The 13,166-nt window shown below is 41.5% G+C and overlaps 1 protein-coding gene across 11 annotated transcripts in view; it reads right to left on the reverse strand.

Moving 5' to 3' along the window:
- The window catches only part of LOC106553386 (myosin-10), an 87,384-nt gene extending 80,698 nt beyond the window's left edge, over window positions 1-6,686 (reverse strand). For all 11 annotated transcript variants that reach the window (XM_087713939.1, XM_087713938.1, XM_014071864.2 and 8 more), the window contains exon 1: window positions 6,604-6,686. The gene's annotated coding sequence lies outside the window, so the exon portion shown is untranslated. The remainder of the gene's footprint in view (window positions 1-6,603) is intronic.
- Between the last annotated feature and the right edge of the window lie 6,480 nt (window positions 6,687-13,166).

Genomic DNA, 13,166 nt, shown 5'->3' on the forward strand with positions numbered 1-13,166 from the left:
TTGGAACCCGGACACTAGTAGCACAGTCGTTAAGTGAATGTGGCTTCCCCATTGACTTTGCTTGTCGCAAAAGGTGATCACATGACCCCAGGAGAATGCAACCGTCATAAATACGAGCCAGTTATCAAGCATCTGAATTTTGATCATGTGACCATGGAGATGCTGCAACGGTCCTAAGGGTGGAAAATGGCCATGAGTCACTTTTTCAGTGTTATTATAACTTCAAACAGTCATTAAATGAATGGTTGTAAATCAAGAACTACCTGTAAGGAATAGGAGTTCCAATTTAGTACTTAGCTTGATATAAAGCTGATATAATCCGAATCCTTTTAAAGATAACCTAATGCTCTTTGAATGTTTTGATACTACAGCTCCTATAATCCCTTGCCATTGGCCATGTTGGCTGAGGCTGGCAGGGTGTGAAATCTAAACTATTGGGTGATCTATGGCTCATAATGTACTCTGGATTTCAACCCATGCAAATGGAAACTATGTGCAAATGTGCTGATCAACATATTTTCCTGTAAAGGTACTTTAATTATTGTTGCCCATCAGTCCTGCAAAGACTGATCAATGAAAGCACCTATACGGTATTTCCTACTCGCCATCCCGCCCCCTGCAAGCTGCTTGCCAAAGCCCCACTAAGGTCAATGGTGCCCTAAGACTGGCAGTGCCCGCAATGGAATCACAAGAATGCCCTTGAAAAACCCACAACCCAGCTGGCACTGGCACACACAGCAACCTGATCAGCAAGGATAGCTTCAAGCCCTCGCCTTCCAGGCACCAAATGGACAAAGTGAAAAACGCAGATGGGCGGTCTTGGACGAAGGAGAAGGAAATGAGAGAGAGAGGGAAGGGGATATAATAAATCTTTGGGACATTTGCATTATACTGAAAAAATACAGAGCTCTTAGGCCCAGGGAGCTGATCTATCCTGCATCTTCCAAAAGGAAGCCACAAGGCATGGCACCATGCCCAGGGGTAATTGGTTCCAAATGCGTCTCCTTCTGGGGTGTGGTGTGGGTAAAAAGGCAAAAAACACAGATCTGGGCAGAGGTGCCAGTTGAAATATCACATCTTCAAAGCTGGTTGAAGACAAGGAGTCAGAAGGGAGTGGTGCCCAGTATTCAAACAGAGAGAGGGGTTGGGTGCCAGGACTGTTGAGTTCCCTTGGCCAGGAGGAGGTGGTAGCAGATCAAAAGTTGAAAGGACGGACTTGAGTGAGTTAAGAACAGGAACCGACATTTTGGGGACTGAAGCTTTGCTATAATTGTTAGTTCACATAACCACAGGATTTTGTTTTGCTTGGGATGACTAGAATATTTTTTGGCGGGGGCTGCCTCTCCTATTGCCTTAACCCCTAGAAGGTGGTGGCCCGAACTGCACACTCAGCTTGCTTGATTAGATCTCATCTGGGTTGAGAATGATCCGCCTTTGTTTTTCATCTGTCCAAACTTCTTGTTTCAACAATCCCCCCTCGACTCCCCCCCCCTCATGAGAGGATACAACAAATCTCAGAGCAATCCATCTCAAAAGCTAACACACACCATTCCCAAATGAATTTAGGAGCAACATCTGAGGGGCCTCTTCCTGGACCTGAGACAGTAGCTTCCTTCACCCAGCAGGAGCCCAAGAACTTCCACAATTATCTTACCTCCATCAACCCAAGTAATATCCTGTATGACTCCATCCTTTATCATTGACCAAGGACTGTAAATATTACTTGGTTAAACTTTGGTGAGCAAGGCAGACTGTCATTAAGAAAAATAAGTGAGTATTCCCCTTTTGGTAAGGAGGGGTGTCACACTCCATCAATGACACTATGAAATGTCTGGGACCACTCCCCCCATGACCCATTTAGCCATGGCAGGAAGCAACTGTCATGGAGCAAGCAAGAACCCATGGCATTCCACTCTCCCCACCACATTTGACTGGCACAAACAACTGCTTTTGCCCGGTGCAAATAACTAGGAGCATTTGTTGAGTTCAAAGAACAGAAGATTTTATTATTGCTACCTATAGAGAAGAATCTGGTCAACTAACGGTCAAAGCTAAATTGGCACTAAATCAGGGTCAACAGAATTCACAGGGGGAAGACTTGAGCCGTGCAATTATTCCAAACAGATGACACATTTAACTCCACCTTCCAGCTCAGCCTGCTCATCTTCTACCTTATCAACACTCTCCATTTGGACTACAACCCCACATACAAATACACACACCTTTTAAGGCTAAAGAAGGACAACCAGGAGAATTATTATCATTATGGCAGCAATCACACTCCCAGGTCCAAAGGTAGTACCGATGACAAAACTTGCATTTGATGTGGGAAAGAGATAGGGAGACTAATCCTTTCTCAGGTTTTGCTCCAGCATATCAAATAATCTGTCACTGCACGTAAAGCCACAATCCTGATTTTCTTGAACCTTATAGCCTATTCTTCTTTTCTTTATCTTTTAGATCAAGGCAAAAGAGAAAGGAGAGAGAGAGAGAGAGAGAGAGAGGGAGGGAGGGAGGGAGAGAGAGAGATGAAAGGCAAATACAATAAGCACAGCTCTGCATTTTCATACTGCAGCACAATTATTTCACTTTCAAATTATTTGCTTGCACACAAACAAAGTGTGCCTAATGAACTAAGTTATTCCATGGTTCTATTCCTATAACACAGCACTGTATCAGCTGCCATGGTAGAAAGTACCAACCCTCCATTCAATAATTAAGCAGCAAACTCACATTCCCATTTCAAAAATACACGTTCAGCCAGTCTCAGAGGGATGATCTTCCATTTTTATGGCCACAAACAAGTACATGACACCTGGCTCCCCAGGTGTGACCATTTCAACACACTCAAATCCGATTAAGGCAGTGAGATTCAATTATATACTCATCTGGCTGATGGTTCTGCTGCAAATAAAATCAATGAACACGTTTAGAAACCTTCTGAATGCATGTCAGGCCTATAAAATGGGACTAATTTGATCCTCCATGCCAGTCCACAACCAGACAGGCCCCACAATATATTCTCTGTAGAGACGACACATATTCAATTTCCTTAAAGCAATATCTCCATTATATATCTCCCTACAGACACTCAGTTCTTTCTTTTTTCTTTCTTTCCTTTTTCTTTTTCTTTCATTCTTTCTTTCTTCCTTTCTCTTTTTTCCTTCCTCCCTCCCTAAGTCATCATAATCTGAAGTCAGAAAGGCTGCCTTATTTGTGAAAAGGGTGATGTTATCTATAGCAGTACTATTTACCATCTCTGTCCTGGCTGAAGATGATGGCAAATACCACCTCTGGATGGCCCCAGAGTGGGGTGGGAATGGAGATTTTGCAGTACCCTTCCCCTGACACGCCCACCCAGCCACGCCCACAGAACTGGTAGTAAAAAAAAATTGAATTGAATATGGGAACCATACCCATCTGAGGGAAGCACTCATTGAAGAAAACTAAATTAGAGGATTATAATAGTAAGACGGGGCTCTTAAAAAGCAAGCAAAGAGGAGAAAATCACAAGAGAGTAAGTTTTGAACTTGGGATTGTGCAATACACAATGTAATACGCACTGAATGTATTAAGGCAGGGGGTTTCAAACTTATTCAGGCTGTGGCAAGTTTTTTTTTTTTTTAATGTGATTCTTGAGAACGCCCATGCGAAAGATAAAATTCTAATTATTATAAACTGGCTGCTTTTCATTGATTTTTTTACACCCCCCACCCCTTAGGATCTCATGGAACTTCAGAGGGTTCTAGGATTCCATACAATGTTTGGGGAAACTGCTTTAGAGCAAGGAGACAAACAGAACCAACTTTTGGAAAGTAAGTGGCTGGGCGCCAGGCCTTGGGAATACTCGAAGGCTCTCTAGGCTGACAGTCGCTATCTTTATAGCTATCACAGTCATAGGCTGAAATAACAAACCCAACTCAAATGTGTGTCACTGTCTGCGAGGACGTGTGTGTGTGTGTGTGTGTGTGTGTGTGTGTGTGTCTGAGAGTATACAACCTCTGAGCCTGCCCACATGGCTCCTACGCTTTTCCCGAGGGGTTACCGCAAGCCTGCTAATTGTTTTCCCAGGCAGTTCATACAGAGTCTCAACCGCCCTAATGCTTTCTGTCAAGATCTCTGTCCCATCCAGGAGGGCTGGGTGGGGGATGGAACAGGGAGCAGGCTGCTTTCATGGCACTCGCATGCCGGTTGCTGCTATAAATATCAATTGCCGACAACGTACAACGTAACTCAAGTCCAGCATAAACAAGGCCTATAGGAAAAAACCCTTGAGAAATGACGAAAAGCAACTAGCTCTCTTCTCAAGTGCCACGTTCAACCAGATTATTTAGAACCCACTTCAGAAAAAGGGGGGAAAAACCACTCTTCCAGTCCATTACCTAACCCACAGAGGAAAAAACCCTAAATCAGCATATTTCTTCTTAAAGTGGCTAGTTCTTTCACCTTTCCCATAAAATATCTGCCAGCATCTCCAGCCACAGAAACATTAAAACACATGCATTCCCAATCAAAAATAGAATATTCAGTTCTTTCAAATATGAGGAACCAAACAGCCAGCAAATGTCTCAAATAGCACTTAAATTTGATTTGAGTAGCAAATATAAAGGAAAATAAATACTCTACCAAATTAGTTTTAATAAAGTAGAAATAAATTTCTACTTTAGCATTTCTATTAATTAAAAAACCTAGTTTTAGAGAGGGGGCTTAATGATCACAAACTTCAAATATCCAAGCACTGTTAAATTTAATCTTTTGCATATTCTCATCCCTTTTTCTTTTGAGGCCCAGCACAGAGTTCAAGAGTTTCCACTCTTCTGTTCTTCCATTTTCAGAAATTACCTCTAGTTCATAACAGAACTCTATGCCATATAAAGTATTTCTCTTTAAGGGCCAGTGAACACTTTGTTATTTTCTTTCTAACAGACTAACATTGCTACCCACCTTTGGAATTCTCCATTCTGTTGACATAGCAAGTTCCAAATGCTAAACATTCCAAGATCTGATTTGTTCATTTTGGTGGACAGTCAAATAAAATACCTAATTGGCTTAATTAAATTCAGACTTTTTCCCAGCTGCTTTAAATTAGAGGTTAGACACATGCAGAAAACCTCAAAACCTCAATTTAAGAATGTCGCCTTTCTCATTCTAGAAAAATACATCTACATTCCAGGAATAGCTGGTATTATTTTGAGAACAACACAGAGAAATTCCAAGTGCTTTGTTTTAAATCCAAAGAATGTGTGCACCCATTACATTTTGCTGCCATGGGATGACTCATTCATGGGTAGTCAGTCTCCTTATTATATGGCAGATATATACATGTAAGAAAGTGCATGCAATGTCATGAGTTTGGGGGGGGGGGAATGTTGCAAAGAATAGCAGAATAAAGTCTCTGAAACCGAAGCCTATCTTAAGCTACTTGGGTCTCCACGCTAGGCCAAGCCGCTTCTTGACATAAGTCCTGCAATATGGATAATACAACAGCAGCTGTAATACATTCTCCTTTGTCATTTCCAAATGCCTCCAAATGAAGTCCCCTTCAGTGATGCCAATTCACTGTATGTCAACATCTCTTCTCATTAATCAAGCTTCATAATTAGACACAATGACCCACTCAGGAAACAACAACAAAAACTTTATAAAGAAAGCCATGGCCTCATAAAGGTATGTTCTCTCTGGCAAGCACAATGATTTCTACCCCTTCAAAGCAGTGGCATTTTTATACTACAGAGTCACTGGCTGAACGAAGAGAAAGGAATGTCTATCCATAAGAAGCAAAGCTCAGAAGGAAATTTAAGCAGGGATGGAGGAAGGAGTGAGCTTGGTCATAAAGGACTCTGCAGAAATTTGGCAGCTGGGAAGGGCATGATGAAGTCTTCCTCAACCATGTATTCTCCTCCCTGCAGATGCTTTTCCATAATCTTCAGCTAACATGGAAGCTGCAGTCTGAAATCTCTGGAGGATACCAGGTTGGGAGAGTTAAGGATGATGAGATACATATATTTAGAGAATATCTGGTTGGGGGAAACTGACAGATGAATAGTGGACATAAGCAGGTAGCAGAGCCACAGAGGAAAGGGAATTAAAGGCTCAGATTGGTGAACAAAAACTAGGCATTTAGCTAGACAAACGAGGGCAAAGGAAAGCAGGGGACCAATTTCACCATCATGGGCCACATAATGTGCGACTGGATACAAGCTGTCTGTTTTTTTCTCACTCAGCCCATTTTCAGGTAAAGGTGGATGGGAAAATCATAAGTAATTTGGGTTTCTTTTTAATTAGGGGAAGCAATAAGAAAATAACCTGTGCTGATTTCTCCACCCAGTGCAAGCTAAATGCCATCTTTTCTGCCCTCTGAGGGATTTAATTAAGCTCACCCCAATTAACTGAAAAGGACACACCTCTGCACAATCCATCAGCAATTTAGCCTTTCATACGGTAAAGGCAGATTTTGCGGACCCAGAGACTCTCCCCTCTCGCCGATTCTGCAGACTCGCCAGATTCAAGGGGGGGTAAAAAGCCAAAAGGCAACCATACAGAAAATTCTATTATTATTATTTTTTTAAAGGAGGGGAAAATAACGAATAAGCTTTACGGTACCTTAACAGATCGCTGAGCGCTATCCCGATGCCTCCAAAGCCCAGCCGCAACTGAGCTGCCAATGGCTAGAGGGAGGAGTCCGGCCGATGTAACCCCGCCCACCCCACCCAATCGGAGAGGAGAAGGTGTGGCCGCAATGCTGCTCTGAGGGGGGAATCTTCGACTGCAAGAAGAGAGGCTTGAAAGGGCAGACCCGCACACCCCTTTGGAGTCGGGAGGAGGAGGGGGGGAGAATTGACTGACAGACGAGCTCACCAACCACAGGAAGCAGAGCGGAGGGGGCCCTCTGAGAAGCTGAATGGGCTTCTTTATGTGGGAACAGTTCGGGGAGAGGGTGAGAGGGGGAAGGGGGAGGATGAATGAGGTCTATTGTCTACTGGGGGGGGGGACTAGGATGACGTCAGAGGCTAGACCCTCTGGGGAAGAGGGGTGAAGCAAAACAGAAGTTATGCATTCTCTCCTTTCCAGTCCTAGCTCTCCATCAGGACCCTCTTTCCCTCCCATCAGCCCTTCCTTCAATCGCAGAACCAGAGATTCCCAAACTTGGTACTTTGGAGGGGAGGGGGAAACTAGCTGCGCAAGAATGACACCGTCCAAGGCTACCTGGAAGCGCCTTTCAAATCCTTGCATCCCTGAGTGAGTGCTGCTGGAGTTTCTCTTACCGGACGGGCTGTCACTCCACCTCATGTTGCTTTTGACTTTATTTTTAGTCTATCTCCCAGATTCAAGTTAGAAAAATTGGGTACAGGTGAGACTTCCTATTATGGCATCTAGGTTGGGTTCAGACAACAACCTCTCTGGGCTAATAGGTTGGACATGTGTGGTCCAGTATGTTGTAGGAAACCCAGGTGTTGTTTTAGAGCAGTGTTTCTCAACCTTGGCAACTTGAAGATATCTGGACAGTTGCCAAGGTTGAGAAACTCTGTTTTAGAGTGTTGTGTGAATCAAACTATCATGACTCTGTTTTGGTTCTGGGACATAAACATTCTGTGAAGGTATTATTATTTTTTATTTTTAGCTTTTAGTTTAGCAATTGGAGTGAATGCAGTCACAGTCTCTCATAGTCCCAGGACTCCTTCTGATCAGGAATCTTGTGCCAGTTTGACAATTTGCTCTAAAACAAAGCCTATGGCACATTAAAAGTTCAGAAATATGGCACACAAACAAACCAGATGGAGTTATGATTGGATTGCTGAGGCCACCATTTCTGACCCCACTCTTCAAACTTCCTTGGACTCAACCAGTGAGACCCTCTATAGCTACACTGTGGGTGCTGAGCTGGCTGGAAATAGATTTCTGAACACAATTCGGGTCCTGGTTTCACAATCTGTTGGTCTTAAAATTCTTGGATCCAGTTTATCTACAGGATCATCTCTTCCAATTCAGTCAGCTCAAGAAGATTTGGTGTGGGGTCCTCTTCTGGAAACTTAAAAGAGTCAGGATCTCCAAGCAGCTTCTTATAAGAGAGATACCTCTCTCTGAAACATGCTACTCTCCAAAATTCAGGTGGCACCCAAAATTTTAATATTCTGGAAAGCCTAATGGTTTAGCTTTCTTGTATTTAAATCTGGAGATCTTTGTGGTATGGCACCGTCAATTTTAGTTTAATTGTACTTTTAATGGCTGTTAATTTAAATAATGTTTAATTGGAGATATTATCAGTTCATTGTTTTCTGATGTGTATTATTTGCCAGAATTAAAGAGCAAGTTTGGTCTAGTGTTTAAGGCACCAGGCTAGAAGCCAGAAGACTGAATTCTAGTCCCACGTTAGGCATGAACGCCAATTGAGTGAGCTTGGGCCAGTCACTCTCTCTCAGCCCAACCTTCCTCAAGGGCTCTTAAGCAAACACCTCTACCACAGGATTGTTTTTCTTAAGAACTGGACAGGAATCAACGGACATTTCCCACAAGGCAGGGCTGTGAGAAGTACAGTTTCCCTACCACTATCCCATTGTTTATATCTCTAAGTGAATTGCAAGCAAGAGTGGAGCTGTTAAATGCAGCAGTGTCTGCAGCAGATCAAGAGGATAGCAAAATGATGACATAGATGGGTTGATGTCACCACAGAAATGCCAATCATGGGTACCTGTGTCTCCATGTCGGATGCAAGTATGTATGTTGTGGTATAATCTACTCAACAGACATCTTACCATCTGGCTTACCCTGCACCCAACTTAGATGAAAGGTCGAGTTTATAAGCGGCATCACTACTCTTGGTCCTTGTTCAAATACCCATCTGGATGTGCAGGAAATAGCAAATGCTGCCAAAAGTCTAACTTTGGCACTCTAAGGCTCACATCAATTTGAAAGAATTAATTGAGGCACGCATGCATGCAAAAAACAAGATGATGGGAACAAGCCTTCACATACTATCCTGCACGCGCGCGCGCACACACACACACACACACACACACGCTAACATGACATGTCAGATATATCTGAAATAGAGTGTGATGCATAAAGCTTATGGTGCAATAAATCTATGAGTCTTTAAACTCTAACAGATCAGATTTCTTCTTCCTTTCCTTCTCTCTTTTGCCAGCGCTATTCTGCCCTCTCGTGGTAGATGAATGTCCCACTCCATCATACCAAGGTCACGCTGGCAGTGATGCAGCAAAAGTCCACAGGAGATGACCAAACAGAACCACCATCAATGAAATTAGCTGGAGCAAGGCCGAGAGGAAAGGTTCCCCATGCTACTTTTAGAGATTGAAGTGACTCAACAAATTGGCCTGTGATCATTTCCCCATCCAGAGTGATGAGATACTCTTGCTATATTTGTATGTGTTGATGCTGCATTCAACATTTATGAGCAAAAAAAAGGAAAGTAGAAACTTTCTCAGGCCTCAAAAGGGGAGGATGCAGTCAACATGTCAAAGGAAAGAAGATGAGTTGCATCTTACACAATGTACAACATGAACTGTGCTGGGAGTAAACAAGATTTTAAGCTATAGGAAGAGACATTTCATCTCTTAAAAGTTCATTTAAGTCTTCCCTAGGAAAAACTGAAATAATTCATTCAATTCTCTTTTCTTTGCTCTCTCTTTTTAACTCCTGAAACTTCATCCATAACTAAATCAAGCCTGGAAAGATTAATGCAGCATAGGCTTCAAGGAGACTTCAGATAGTATTGACAAAAAAAAAAAAGATTATATCAGAGAATTCAAAAAGACAAACATGTCCAGTATTATTCTCTCTCTTCCCGCCGCCCCTCTCTCTCTCTCTCACAAACACACACACACTTTCCCAAAATATAGTGTTTCTCTGGAACAGAAAGAAATAAGAAATAAGAAATAAGAAATACTATATATATATATAGTCTTGTCTGTCAGACAGTCTTAATTATAATTCTGTACTCAATCTTAACTAAAAGGCCAAAAAGCCTTGTGGCTGTGATTAAGATTTGAATTGCTTTGACTGACGGTAGTACTTATTAACTTATTAAAATGCATTCCATAGTATTAATGTTAATTTTATTTGCATTTCCTATTTAAGAGACGAAATAATTGCCCTGAGAAAGAATTCTATATTGCCAGTCCCAGTCTCTAATAAAATTTATTTATTCAATTTTGGCACTGTTCAACTTCAAACTGGGCAGCCTACAACGTAAAGAAAACTCAATTGAACTACAACAAGGAAATAAAATACAATAAAGTAAATAAACGAGATGGGAAATCCAGACATCCAACCAAAACATATACAACATATGTCAAACATATGTCAAACAATAGCTTTCCGCCACCTTACCCCACCTTACAGCCAGGTCTTTAAAGTAAACCGGAATGTCAGGCTGGGAGCCATCTGGATTTCAAGAGGACCTCACTCCAGATGATGGAAAGATGACACTGTTTAATCAAAGGGGCCTGGAATATGCCCACTCTGTCGGTTCGTAGTGGCTAGGACAGTGTTTCTCAACCTTGGCAACTTGAAGACGTCTGGACTTCAACTCCCATTTGCTGGTTGGGGAATTCTGGGAGTTGAAATCCAGACGTCTTCAAGTTGCCAAGGTTGAGAAACACTGGGCTAGGAGAAACCATGAGAGGTAGGTAGTCCCTCAAATAACTGGACCACATTTCATGTAGGATTTTATAGTTGATAGCCAGCACTCAAAGGTGTTTTTTCAAAAAGTAATTCGACTGGTTTTCCTTAAGGAAGAAGAAGACATTTTGCTCCTCATCCAAGAAGCTTCATCGGTTCTGGTTCATCCAAGAAGTTGGGCCAGAGCCGATGAAGCTTCTTCAAAGAGAAGCAAAATGTCTTCTTCCTCAGAGAACAAACAGTCTAATTGCTTTTTGAGAAAGAGCATATTTGAAACAATTACCTGGATAACTGAAAATCTCCACAGACATTTGATAACATGCACTTTGATACCCATAAACCTAGCCACTAGAACCAGTGCAATTCATGAAGCTGGAGGGCCAAGTGGGCATTATGAGGCAATTCCACCATTGCTCATTCCACTGCATTCTGAACCAGTTAAAATTTCTGGGTGGTTTTCAAGGGTAGTCCATTGTAGATAATAATTATTTGTTAATCAGGTCATGGCTTAGGGCAGTGTGTGTGAACCTTAAGTTATTTTCTTGGCAATTGGGCAGTATCTACAGTTGGTGATTGTAGCTTTCAGAGAGGCCTTTACACAGTTTGTACACAAGAGTCACAATTTCTGATAGAATGCATAAGGGTGTACTAATTACATAAGCAGAATGTTAATACAGGGAGATGCAAAGCAAATACCTATTGTTTAACTAATGGTGAATAATGTCAGTGTTTATCCTAAAGGTGTGTAGTGAGGTAATCAATGTGACTTGTGGTTTACATAGCAAATGTCAGTTTCTGAGTTTTTTTGAGTCTGGGAAGGGTCAATGAATCCAATGCACTAGCAAAAGAAGACATCAATACATTCCAGCAAATATTTCCGCCACATTTGGGGTTAAAATACCTCTTAGATTAGAACAATATAGCTGGACAGCTTATGTGAATTGTGATGATGTGCTGTTCTGTTCCAGCAATCCCCATATTTTCTTACAAAATATGTTAGGCTCAGCTGCCTATATATTTCTCTCTGTTGTTGCCTATTGAGGAATTTAGGTGATGTTGCAAGAACTATTTTGGAGCATCTGAAGCAGAAAAGGCCTGTCTACACACGCAAGTAAGATTACATAGTCAATTTCACACAAACAATTTCAAAAATCACACTGGCTAATCCACACTTGGTCATTTACACGTTTCTAAGCAAGTGGAAAATCCCCTAAAGTTTAGCTTTCAATAGTAACACTTCTAAAGAACTCAAAACTTTTAAATGTGCAGCCCAGCCCCAGAAATTCCCTTCCTCTGTCTTCAACTATAAATTATAAATTTGAGAGCAAGGATTGCCATACTTTTAATCCCTGGAAGGTTTCTTTAAGAGCTTTTATAAATATTAATATTAGCTTGGCAGTGGAGGAAAAAATAATACAGGGGCTTAATAGATATTAAAAATGAATAACCTCTTTGTTTATAAAATATGACTGGGAAAACATGTAGCTGCTTTCCTGTTCAATATCTTCCAAACTTGTTGGGGCTACAACATCCAAGATTCTTTAGCTAGGCCATGCTGCCAGGGAATTCTGGGAGTTGAAGTCCCAGAACATCTGGAGAGCATCAATGCCATGAGCTGATATACAGATGGAAGAAGCTGATCTAGGCTGGGACACGATGTACAGTTGATAGGCTCTTTCTTGGAAGAAGAATGTAAAGGTAGTCCTTGACTTACAACAGTTCATTTAGTGACTATTTGAAGTTACAATAGCATTGAAAAATGTGACTTATGACCATTTTTCATACTTATGATTATTGCAGCCTCCCCATAGTCACATGATTTACATTGAGATGCTTGACAGTTGATTCACATTTATGACGGTTGCATGTTCTGGAGTCATGTGATCCCCTTTTGATCCCCTTCTGACAAGCAAAAGTCAATGGGGAAACCAGATTCACTTAACAACCGTATTACTAATTTAAGAACTTAAATGATTCACTTAACAAATGTGGCGAGAAAAGTCGCAAAATGGGGCAAAACTCTTTTAACAAATTTCTCACTAAGCAGCATAAATTTGGGGCTAAATTGGGGTCTTAAGTTGAGGACTTCCTGTATTTGTTTAATAGTGACTATTCAAAGTTATAATGTCACTGAAAAAAGGGACTTACAACTGGTCCTCACACTTACAACCATCGCAGAATCCCCATAGTCATGTGATCCAAATTCAGGTACCTGACAATGGGCATATATTTACGATAGTTGCAGCATCCTGAGGTTTTGTGACCACCCTTTGTTTCCTTCCTTTCTTTCTAACAAACAAAGTCAACTGGGGAAGCTGGTTTTGCTTAACGTCTGTGTGAATCACTTAACAACTGCACTGTTTCACTTAACAACCATGGCAAAAGAGGTTATAAAATTGGGCTTGGCTTATTTAACAACTGCTTTGCTTAGCAATAGAAATTCTGGTCCCAACTGTGGTGGTAAGTCAGAGATTATCTGTATTGACTAATTGCCCAAGCAGAATCTTATGATTCAGATGATAATG

Source organism: Thamnophis sirtalis, unplaced genomic scaffold (genome assembly GCF_051295495.1).
Source record: "Thamnophis sirtalis isolate CommonGarterSnake01/CBP01778 unplaced genomic scaffold, rThaSir2_p1.2 scaffold_4, whole genome shotgun sequence".
NCBI classification, from domain to species: Eukaryota; Metazoa; Chordata; class Lepidosauria; order Squamata; family Natricidae; genus Thamnophis; species Thamnophis sirtalis.